The 12,159-nt window shown below is 50.9% G+C and overlaps 1 long non-coding RNA gene across 2 annotated transcripts; it reads right to left on the bottom strand.

The window, feature by feature from the left end:
* Nucleotides 1–951: 951 nt before the first annotated feature.
* Nucleotides 952–11,856, bottom strand: LOC135980065 (uncharacterized). Of its 2 annotated transcripts, XR_010597287.1 has the most exons (4): nucleotides 11,727–11,856; nucleotides 11,553–11,579; nucleotides 3,324–3,363; nucleotides 952–2,244 (listed from the first exon to the last, which is right to left on the bottom strand). It is a non-coding gene; the product is annotated as an uncharacterized LOC135980065 (long non-coding RNA). The 2 variants fall into 2 exon arrangements; XR_010597286.1 differs by lacking the exon at nucleotides 3,324–3,363.
* Nucleotides 11,857–12,159: the final 303 nt, after the last annotated feature.

Raw genomic sequence — 12,159 nt, 5'->3', positions numbered from 1 at the left:
AATGAGACTCCTTTGCACTTCTATGGAGTTTTTCAGTGGAGGATCTCCAAATGGCTTTTAAAGGTGGGCCGGTATTATTACCACCATTTTTATGGCCGGAGAAACCATGGCAGAGGGAGGTGAAGTGACTGGCTCAGTCAAACAGCAGGTCACTGGCAATGCTGGGAACAGAAGATAGTTCTCCTGACTCCAGTCACATCCTCTACCCCCTTTATTTCTTGGATAAATGTTATTGATTCATTACACAATAAATATCTTGTGTTCTCCGATTGGACATGAATGAGCACAGACCAAAGAAATGCCAGGACTCGCTGTACTGTATAGGGCCAACCAAATAATAGATTTGTCCGACAGCATGAACATTAGCCAGCCAAATATGGCTGAATAGGACTGGCTGATGCTCTTGCAATTAGGATTCAGTTCACATATCCTGCTTTGCCGCCGTCAGCAGCATGGGAAAGCAGCTAGGAGCTCGTGATGGGTGGAACAGCCAGGATAACATCCTCCCAAGGGAAGTGGTGGAAGCCCCATTGCTTAAGTCTGCGGTTTTCAGGTTGGCCACTTATTCAAAGTCAAAGAATTTCGCCTTTACACTCACTATAAGAGTTAGAAATGTGTCATTGCTAACAACGTTAGCCCTACAGAATTCACCTGCACGTGTCTTGTGAGAGGTTGGCCAAGAATATTTGACCTTGAAGGGTAAAGGTGTGCAGGGAGTGCGGGAGCAAGATTATTTTTGCTTTAGGTTATAATACAATTTTCAATGCCTCCTGACTCCCTTGATTGCTCTGTGTAATCATCTGGGGTCAAGACCCACTGTTTGAGAAACGTTGGCTAAAGACATTTAAAACTAGACTGGACTAAACCAGGGCTCAGCGTGGGATGGACCGCGGTGGCCTGGCATATTGGCTTCTTTTTTCTAATGCCTTTTTGTTCTGCAGCATCTAAGCTTTCATTTAGAAACAATGTAAGTCTCTAGCTGTTATTTAAGATTTTTAGTACAGTAATGCCTACGGGCTCTCCAAGAGCAGGGCCCTATTGTGGAGAGGCACCAGCTGGGCCCAGAGTGTGTGTGGGGGTGTCTCCTTTGCACACTTCTGGGTGCAGAGGCGTGGCCACACCTAGGCCCCATTTTACTCCCTCCCCATTCCTCCTTATGGTTCCTGAGAGAGATGTACCTGCCAGAGCAGTGGAAAGAGGCCTTAGTGTAATGAGAACCAGGCTCTAGGATCCAGAAATAGGATTCCCATTCCAACCCAGGTATTGGGCTAGTCAGTCATCCCTAGTGTTGTATTGTTCTGCCTGCTCCAAGCAATGACTTCACTACAAGGGTAAGAAAGAGAAGGGAGAGCAGTGTGTGGTGGAGAGAAATAGAAACTGCCCTTCCTCTTCCAGCAGCCAGAGATTCCCAGAGAAATACAGGCTCTGGGGGCATCATCACCTCCACCAGTGCTGGAGAGCCTTAGAAATACAGGGGTCTGACCGTCACCCGGGTCTAGTGTTTGTATCAGGGCTTGTAAGTATTGTGTTCACACTGGGGATGGAAGGACCTCACGGAGATCCAGCATTTACCAAACTGGTCCTGATTCAGGAACACTGTCTCCTGTCATTCCAGTCTCTGGGAGATTCCGGGATGATTAGTACTGGGACTGATTACTGCTAGCTCATTATTTATTTGCCAAGCTCCAGCAGTGATCTCTGCCCCCCGTGCAGAACAGAGGGCTGCCCTCGAGCTGCATGCAGACTCAGCCATGGAAGAGCGCCGTCCACCCACTAGCAAAGCCATGCGGCCACATCTATTTGTTCTCCCCTCCTCCACTTTTTCCATGTTTCCCCCACCTCCCACTCTCTGTGCCTTGTCTTCAGTTTCCCCTAAGTGGAACACAAACCCAAGAGCCTTTGGGATCACTGCAAATCTTTGAACACATGGGGGTTGAGACTGAGTTTGCCTCCCTTCATTCCCACCCCTTAACGCATCCTTAGCCTTTCCTTTTACCTGTAGTGACAGTTCGGGGATATCGCGTCTTGCCTCTCTTCACTTTTTGGCAGATTCGCTTTAGACACCTTAGGATGGGCCCACTCTGATTAGGAACGACCTTGGCTGGGCCATCTTGAGTATCTTCTTGAGCCAGCTCCGGCTCACGCTGACTCCCACTGGAATGTTCCTCTCTTCCCAAGGTGGACGTGCCCTCAGCAGCTGCGTCCTCCTCCTTCTCCTCCCTTGGCAAGCTGTGCACGTCCATTCTGCAACAAGTCAGGAAGGGTGGCCAGTTTTGTTTCAGTCGATCTTATTGTCTGCGGGACAATTTCCAGCCTGAAGCTAATGAGAATGTGTGCGTCGTCCTCCAGCTAAAAATGTGAGCTACAGACAGCAGAGCCCGAGAACTGGGGCCCAGATCCTCAAAGGTTTGGAGTTTCCTAACTTCCATGGAAATCAATGGCAGTTAGGAGCTTAAATACCTCTGAGAATCTGGGCCTGGGACCCTGCACCCCCTGCCAATCCCCCCACCAAGTGTATCTCTACACTTGCAGCTGGGGGTGTGATACCCAGCTCGCATACACATATTCGCACTGGCTTGCTAAAATAGCACTGTAGCAAGGATAGCATGGACAGCGGTGAGAGGGGCTAGCCACCCCGAGTACAACCCCACCCAGACCCTATGAGTACGTACTCCGGCGGCTAGCCCAAGCCACTGCCTGAACTGTCGGAGCCACGCTGCTATTTAACACGCTAGCTTGATGACAGCTAGCGCAGGGATGTCTCCTCAAGCAGGGAATCGCACCCTGCTTGGTCCTGCCTCAGCATAGGGGGCTGGACTTGATGATTTCTTGAGGAGCCGTCCAGCCCCACAGTTCTGCGATTCTACAAAATGAGAAGTAGCTGGGGCCAGGTTAAAGGTTGGTGCCAGAACCTCAGTTGAGAATTGCCTTCCTTTTTAGCATGTAAATGCTCAGCTGTAATGAATCTAGTTCTTTTAAATACAGAAATAAATCCACGACTCAAATTGTATATTAGCAAAGGTTTCGGGGTTCCTTTTGGAACTTTGTTGTTTTAATAAAGTCAATAAATATACTCAAAACTATGCAAAGGATAAGCAGTGTGGTCTAATGGTTTGAGTATGGGACTGGAAACCAGAAATAGATTTCTCATCCTGGCTTTGCCACTCACTCACTGTGTGATGCTGGGCAACTCACGTCCCCGCCCCGTGCCTCAGTTTCCCCATGTACCAAAAAGAGATGATACTGACCCTTCTGTACCTCCCAGGGATGAGGAAGGTTACTTAGTTAATGTTTGTAAAGAGAAAAGAGGCGACAAAACTAACCTGACACAATGACGGCACCAAGAGTGGAATTATAAAGCACCTAAAAATCCAAACAAATATATATGTATCACAATATTTGCCAACCCAAAATTCAGTTATGGTGCTTCTAAAAAAACCCACATTGAACACTGTCCATCGCATACGCGTTTCATTTGAATAATACATTTGTTGAGTCAGATCCGCAGCTGCTGGAAATCAGAATACTTCATTCAAGTCAATGGAGCTGTCCATTTATAGCAGCTGAAGATCTGGCCCATAAAACCCAACACATTTTAAGCCCGAAGTTTACTTGCTTTAGAAGTTGGGACTCTTAACTAATTTCACAATCATTGGTTTCCTCCAATACTTGAGCTATGAACAAAGATGGAGAAAGAAGTTCACAAAGCTAAGATTACAGGCTTGATGGTCATCAATCAATATCACAATATACTTCTTAGTCTAGTGGGCAACACAAAGTTTAGCTGTATTCAAAATATCACATTGTGCTCCAATATTACTTAAATCCTCTGTCAAAGATTTAAATTTTAATCTACATGCTTGCGCCCAGGGGAGGCTCTAGCTTTTTTGCCGCCCCAAGCACGGCAGGCAGGCTGCCTTCGGCGGTGCGCCTGCGGGAGGTCCGCCGGTCCCGCAGATTCGGCGTACCCACCGCCGAATTACCGCCAAATCCATGGGACCGGCGGACCTCCCACAGGCGCGCCGCCGAAGGCAGCCTGACTACCGCCCTCGCAGCGACCGGCAGGGCACCCCCTGCGGCTTGCCGCCCCAGGTACGTGCTTGGAGCGCTGGTGCCTGGAGCCGCCGCTGCTTGTGCTCCACTGGAGACAGCAGGAAAAATTACAGCTCTTCACATTCATTGCAAAATTTCATTGCACTCTCCAAGGCTCTGGATTTTAGTGGGATGTAAGAGGTACATGATTTTTTGCTGAACCTCAGCCAGGGGGAGAATTGCACCCTGTCATAATTATAAAGGGAAGGGTAACAGCTGTCCTGTGTACAGTACTATAAAATCCCTCCTGGCCAGAGACTCCAAAATCCTTTTCCCTGTAAAGGGTTAAGAAGCTCAGGTAACCTGGCTGGCATCTGACCCAAAGGACCAATAAGGGGACAAGATACTTTCAAATCTTGGGGGGTGGGAGGCTTTTGTTTGTGCTCTTTGTTTGGGAAGTTGTTCGCTCTTGGGACTGAGAGGGACCAGACATCAATCCAGGTTCTCCACATCTTTCTAAACAAGTCTCTCCTATTTCAAACTTGTAAGTAAATAGCCAGGAAAGGCGTGTTAGTTTTCCTTTGTTTTCTCAACTTGTAAATGTACCTTTTACTAGAGTGTTTATCTTTGTTTGCTATACTTTGAACCTGAGGCTAGAGGGAGGTCCTCTGAGCTCTTTAAGTTTGATTACCCTGTAAAGTTATTTTCCATACTGATTTTACAGAGATGATTTTTACCTTTTTCTTTAATTAAAAGCCTTCTTTTTAAGAACCTGATTGATTTTTCCTTGTTTTTAGATCCAAGGGGGTTGGATCTGTATTCACCAGGAGTTGGTGGGAGAAGGAGGGGGGATGGTTCATTTCTCCCTGCCTTAAGATCCAAGGGGTTTGGATCTGTATTCACCAGGGAATTGGTGAAGAGTTTCTCAAGGCTTCCCAGGGAAGGGAATCCATTTGGGAATGGTGGCAGCGGACCAGATCTAAGCTGGTAGTTAAGCTTAGAAGTCTTCATGCAGGCCCCCACATTTGTACCCTAAAGTTCAAAGTGGGGAAGCAGCCTTGACACACCCCCAAAAGCATGAAAGAGCATGTATATGTATCTCCTCATTCCTTCCTAATCCTGGAAAATTTTAAACATTGAAATGGGCAGCGCAAAACCAAAATGATCTGCCATAGTGGGGAAAGGAAATGTTATTCTTCATCCAAGATGGAGAATTATGGAGAATCAACTTGAAGGCAGATTTTAAGGGCCATGTCTCGAGCCCAATTGCTGCCTCTCATGCGAGCTGTGAGGGTGAGGCCACAGAATGGGGATCAGCTTCCCTAAATCTCCAGGAACTGAAGTGGAAATCCCCTACTGTCCATTCTGCACCTGGAGGAAATAATACCACAGCAAAGAGCCTCTCCTTTCCACACTCTGCTGCAGGGACAGCAGGAGCCATCTTTTTATTGGGCCTATATCTGGGCCTGATCCAAGCCCATTGAAGTTAGTGGGCGACTCCCCTGATTGTGTCCTCTGGGGTCTGTGCGTATGGAGCTCGCCTACAGATGAATGGAGGCCTGGAACAGAACCCATTTCCTTTCATTCTCCACTTCAGGGACAAGGGCCCTGTGTGAGATCCTAGAACAGGGTCCCAGAGAGGGATCAGCGGAAGAGACTCCCAGAGGGGGCAAGTCTTTCTAGGGATCTCAGTGATCTCCGGAAGTCCCTGCTGGGTTAATGAAATATAACCTTACCATGCAGCCTTATCAACTCTGGAGTTATTCCCTATCTGCCACAATTTTTACAGCTGAACTAAAGAATTGAGTGTAAGAGAGAGGTAGGGCACAAGTAGCCCCTGATCAGACAGCTGGATTCCCTCCTGGATTCTCTTAGGATGGCACTTTTCATGCCAGAGCGAGAGAGACATAAAATGAGAGCTCCTCAAAGGTATTTAGGCTCCTAACTCCCATGGATTTCAGTGGGAGTTAAGTGCCTAAATACCTTTGAGGTTCTGGGCCAAAAAAACAAATTTAATTTGGTGACCCTTTTCAAACAGAATTTAAGCAAAATGGGTCTCTGTTGGTCAGAGGTAGGACAGCCATGGGGAGTAAGAAAGCCCACTTACTTTTTTCCCCTCCGTAATAGATTAGATCTTGGATCTGAAATCGACTTTAGCCAGCACAATACCCAGCCTCCCCTTCTGTCCAAGTAAAAGCAACTGACACTGAGGGCCAACTGACCCAGTGTTCAAATCACAGCATTGTGAGGTCACACTGCAGCACTTATGTCATTGTTGCCATGAACACGGGTGGGTAATAAAGGAAGGATCAAGAGTTGTTAACCATATAAGCAACATAAAGTATTATGGAGGTGCCTGGTGGCGACTCCAGTTAAGGTTAAGGTTTTGTCTAAAATGGGGCATAAATTCCTGCTTTTCCCTATGAGCAGGTGGTTAACCAGTATGGATTAACCTTTACTCTGACCTTTACTCAGTCAGGGAGTTAGGCTCCTAACTCCCATGGATTTCAGTGGGAGTTAAGTGCCTAAATACCTTTGAGGTTCTGGGCCAAAAAAAAAAACCGAATTTAATTTGGTGACCCTTTTCAAATAGAATTTAAGCAAAGTGGGTCTCTGTTGGTCAGAGGTAGGACAGCCATGGGGAGTAAGAAAGCCCACTTACTTTTTTCCCCTCCGTAATAGATTAGATCTTGGATCTGAAATCGACTTTAGTCAGCACAATACCCAGCCTCTCCTTCTGTCCAAGTAAAAGCAACTGACACTGAGGGCCAACTGACCCAGTGTTCAAATCACAGCATTGTGAGGTCACACTGCAGCACTTATGTCATTGTTGCCATGAACACGGGCGGGTAATAAAGGAAGGACCAAGGGTTCTTAACCATATAAGCGACATAAAGTATTATGGAGGTGCCTGGTGGCGACTCCAGTTAAGGTTAAGGTTTTGTCTAAAATGGGGCATAAATTCCTGCTTTTCCCTATGAGCAGGTGGTTAACCAGTATGGATTAACCTTTACTCTGACCTTTACTCAGTCAGGCTAGGTCTATACTACCCGCCTGAATCGGCGGGTAGAAATCGACCTCTCGGGGATCGATTTATTGCGTCCCGTTGGGACGCGACAATCGATCCCCGAATCGGCGCTCTTACTCCACCAGCGGAGGTGGTAGTAAGCGCCGCCGACAGAAAGCCAAAGAAGTCGATTTTGCCGCCGTCCTCACAACGGGGTAAGTCGGCTGCGATACGTCGAATTCAGCTACGCTATTCACGTAGCTGAATTTGCATATCTTAAATCGACTCCCCCCTGTAGTGTAGATGTACAGGGAGTTAGGCACATAAATACCTGCAAAACTCTGGGCCCAACTGCCACTCAGAACTTCCCCTGAAGATGGTGGCCTCATTGGTTCTAACTGTCGACATTCCTATGCTGCTCATAGACATTGCGGATGCTCCATCCAGATGGATGGTGTACACAATGATACCATCCAAATAGAAGAAACATCTGCTTAAGTCATTAATCTCTGAGAGGCAGCAGGCCCCTGGGTCATCCCAAAAAGCTGAACTGAACTATAATGACGCAGCCCAATAGTGAAGGTTATCTTTATGCAGAACTTCCGTAAGAGAACCTGGCAATATCCACTGGGCAAATCCAGAGTACTGGATTCCTGAGCACCCCCAAATTGGTCCAGAACATCATCAATCTGTAGGATTGGCGGTGTATGTTTTTTGTAACAGTATTTAGCTGTCTAACAATCCCACAAAAGCAGTGTACTTTATCTTCCCTTGTGACTAGAAAAACTGGTGATGTCCATGAGATGGCCAAATCACTCTCTTTTTGACCTGTAACAGGTTTTCTACTGTCTTGGCACAGCTGTGCAAGAGGGTCTCTGTTTATGGGGTGTACATCTCGATGTATCGATATAGTGCTGTCAAATGAGCCCATCCCAGCTTGGCGGTAAGTCCTATAATTAAGATGCCTTTGTAACTGGACAACAGGATATTCACATCCTCCAAGGGCACTGTTGTATCAGTCACAGAAGATGAAATTGATACATTGGTGTTAGTGTGTAATTCAGCACGATCTTCATCTCACCCTGATGTTTGATTACGCACATGGAATCGCCATCGGATTCCAGTCTACAAAAATCTACTCCCAAACTGGACCATATCAGTGACCACAAAGGGGTGTCCCCTGCTGAGGCACCAATATGTACAGTGGTGCCTTGCCTTTAACTGACAATTCTTGGCCCTCAGTTCCGTGGACAGGAAGCTGATGAGGATAGGTCAGGGGGATATTTGCTCAAAGTTCTCAAGTCACTAGAGAAACAGCAGCTCCCATAGCCACTAAACCAGGCAGCAGCTGTCTGATTCACAGTGACCCATACAACACCAGCAACAGAGGTAATGCTACTTCAATAAATGGCCTTTGCTCTGCTTCAGTTAGTCCCTATTCTAGTCTGATTCACCAGACCGAGGCTAAAACGAAGTCCATCCTCTCGTGTGGACAGAATTGGATCTGAAATGGGCTCCCAGAGTTCATTTACTCAAGGCTGCAGGAATAAAAGCTGTGCTCAGCAATAATTACAGATGCTAATAAGGAGCTATCTGAGTGAAAGACAAACGTCACTCGGGGGGGGGGGGGGTGAGTGTCCTGGGGGCGGCTGTTGCAGGGACCTTGTGGCAGCCTGAGGCCAGTTACCAATTCTCGGGGAACGCTAACCTGTATTGTACTGTGCAGCCACGAGGTGGCGCTGTGTGTAACAGACCCCAGCCAGACCTAGCAGAGCATTACAGGGCCTTGTGATGGACACACCTGGTGTGTATCTGGCTGAGGGGGAAGCTCTGTAGACAGTGCGTATCTGCCACAGCAGGATGAGGGCAATGGTGGAGGCCGGGTGCTATTGCCTACCTCTGCTACGGCCAGAGGAGACTCTGACTTACAGAGTACAAGCTGTTCTGAACTACGCCGGGCTGAAGACTAGGAGGGGATTTTGCCCACCACATGAACTACACAGGACTGTGGGGAACACAACTCCTGGTCTCTTCATTTTTTCACAGTTCAGTGACAAGAATAAAAATATGGCCAAGGGCCTTGTAGGTTTCCTTGTGGCAGCTGGCCAGGAAGTGCCCCCTGGCTGGAGAACATAACCGAGTGTTAGCCATGGTCAAGCCTGCCTTTAGGTAGAGGTCGGCTTTGGGTAGACCAGGGGAAGGGAGGTCATGGGGCCGGCCCTTTAGGGGGAGTCAGGGCCTAGCCTACCTATGACAGGCTCCTGTAAGGGAGAACCAGCCAATCCAGCCCCACCCTGGAAGTAATTAAATCCCTAGGTGGCTGGTTGGCAGCTAAACAGCTAATGAGCCTGATAAAGGGTTACCCGGGCTCAGCTGAAGGGTCCTAGAGACAGGAAGCCACTGAGGAGAGGAGAGGAGATCCGATCCCATCCCATCCCATCCCATCCCAGGAGAGCTCCCAGAGCAAAGACCCTGGAAGGGGTGCTCCTAGAGAGAGGAGCTCCCCTTAGGGAGAGGAGCTGCCAGAGATGACATTGATAGAAACAGCAGCTGAATGAAGACAGAGCCCTGCACGTGAGGGCTGCAGGGAATAGAGGTACAGTCTGACCTGAACCCAGCTCTGGGAAGGAGGGCTGGGGGCTCCTGACTCAAGGAGAGTGAGGGCCTTGAGTTCGAGCCAGAGGCTGGAGCAGAGTGAAGGAAAAGATTTTATTTTGGGGTTTAATTGAACTCAGAGTGGACCCCAGCAGGGGACTTTTGTCTCAGAGCTTTTGGACTGTGTGGAGCAGTTTAAGGAGTTCTGAAGAGGGTAAACTGAGGCAGGGCAGTGGCAGGGCCACCCAGAGCCAGCTGAGGAGGAGCTTGGGGGTGCCACACCATGATGAGTCTGCACAACTGCCCCCCCCCTTTAACAGAACTGCTGCCCGTTCCCCATGCGGACAAAGCCTCCCTCTCTCCGGTCTGTCTGCGTGGGCCCAATGGAGCCTGCGTCCCTGAGTGTGAACCTGGAGCAGCTGAGCACAGGGTGGTGCCTCCCACCTGACTCCTGGCCTCCTCATCCCAGCTCCCCGGTGGTTCCCTCTTCCCTGAAACCTGTGGCTGTCTCTGAGCCTGCTCCCCCTGCCCCACCCTGGGGGTCCTGAGCCCCCTGATGGCTGGATGCTGAACTGGGGTGACCCAGGGCCCAGCACGGCACCAGCAGTGTCACTACAATACTGTCAGACCCAGCCGGACAGGCATCAGGGTGCACTGGGATCCTGGCACTACCTCAGCGTTTGCGGCTCCCCTTGCGGGGCCTGGTCCGCACTCAGACCGGGAGCCCTTCGGGGCCGGCAGCCTCTTGTTCTGTCTCTGCAGCGCCTGGCGCACTCACGGGCGTGATACCAATAATAACGCTCACTGCCCAGCCCCTAAGGGCTGCGTGACAGCGCGGGGCCTTCCCCATTTCACACGGCATAGGCACCGACTGCATGGGTGCTGCAGGGCTGGAGCACCCTTGGGGAAAAATTAGCATGTGCTCCACACCCACCAGCAGCCAAGTTCCCCTCGCCTTGCGTCCTCCCCTCTCCCGAGCACTCCGCATCCCCACTCCTTCCCTCATTCCCAGCGCTTCCCACCACCTAACAGCTGTTTGGCAGCGCTTAGGACTTTCCGGGAGGGAGGGGGAGGAGCAGGGATGCGGCGCGCTCAGGGGACGAGGCGGAGAAGAGGCGGGGCGGGGACTTTGGGGAAGGGGGTAGAATTAGGGTGGGGCGAGGGTGGTGCAGGGGCGGGGCCATGGGGGGGGCAACGAGCACCCACGGGACAGAGGGGAAGTCGGCGCCTATGGCACACGGAGACCCAGGAGTGCAGGGAGCCCTGGTTACTGCCCCACACATTCACCCAGCGACTCCCCCGAGCTCCCAGACACAGGTCCCAGGGATAAGAGCGCGGGCAGTCGAGTGGCACTGACCGGTCGGGGGCTGGTGGGGTGGGTGGAAGGAAAGGGTTAATCCCAGCATGGTGGCACTTTGCTGCATGGCCCTGCCTGGTCTCTGCCCTCTGGGTGCAGCACAGGGCATGTGTCTCTGAGCAGATCCCTGCCCCCTCGCCCGGCCATTTGCCCCAGACACAGAGAATCCAGGTGCCGAGGGAAGGAGCGGCCCCAGCAGCGCCGCATTGGCCCTGGCACAGGCTGAGCCTGCGAGCGCAGAGACAGAGGCAGCGGCAGAGAGGGGGGCTCAGCCAGGCAAAGCAGCAGGGTCCCCACCTGCAGGGCAGGGGTCAGCGCTGGGACAACAGGCTGGGCTGGGTCAGGGGCTGGGAGCTCTGGCAGCGAGCGCGGTACCAGCACAAATGGCCCTGCTGGAGACCCTGGGCCTGGCCAGCGTGTCGCCCAGGACCTGGGGCCCTGCCCAGAAGGGAGCCCAGGTTGCAGGCACCACTGGGGGGTGGTGCCAGGAGCAGCTGCAGGGAGTGAATCTCTTCCAAGGGAGGGGGCTGGAGTCATTGATACAGAATTGACCACAGTTACCTGCAAATCCTCGGGCTCTTCTGAGTCCTGGAACAACCAGCAGAGAAAGAGAGGTGAGAATTCACCCAGCAGAGTCACCCGAAGCGGGGCTCATTGCAGAGACTGTGGGGCAGAGCCGACGTCCTGACACAAACAGAACGGACTGTTCAGCAGCAGCTCTAGCTAGGTACCTACATGGGCCTGCTCCCCACAGCCCCCGGCTCTGCACCGTCTCACAACAGACCAGGGCTCAACAGGCTCCGACTCCCCCTCGGCTTTTCTGTCCTATGTTTCCCGGCTGGGTTTCTCCACCGTGCAGATCCCGTCACACCCGCCCAGCCCAGGGGCTGCTCCAGACAGGGGAACAGGCTCCCAGCAGCTGTCGTGCCCTGCCCTAGCACAGCGACCCAGGAGTCTCCCCTCTCTCTGCAGCCAACCCCTCTGGAAGGAGAGAGAGAGAGAGTAATTAGCCACAACCCCTCTCTCACCACTACTAGAGCCACAGCTCTTTCAAGCTGATACAATATCCCAGCACAGGCTGGCGACCAAGGCAAAAGGAGGGAGCTTCTCCTAGATATTTAGGCACCTAAAAATGCAGGTAGACACTGAGTGGGATTTTCAAATGTGC

Source organism: Chrysemys picta, unplaced genomic scaffold (assembly GCF_011386835.1).
Source record: "Chrysemys picta bellii isolate R12L10 unplaced genomic scaffold, ASM1138683v2 scaf1738, whole genome shotgun sequence".
In the NCBI taxonomy this organism is placed as follows: domain Eukaryota; kingdom Metazoa; phylum Chordata; order Testudines; family Emydidae; genus Chrysemys; species Chrysemys picta.
This window is presented reverse-complemented; position numbering and strand designations above follow the sequence as displayed.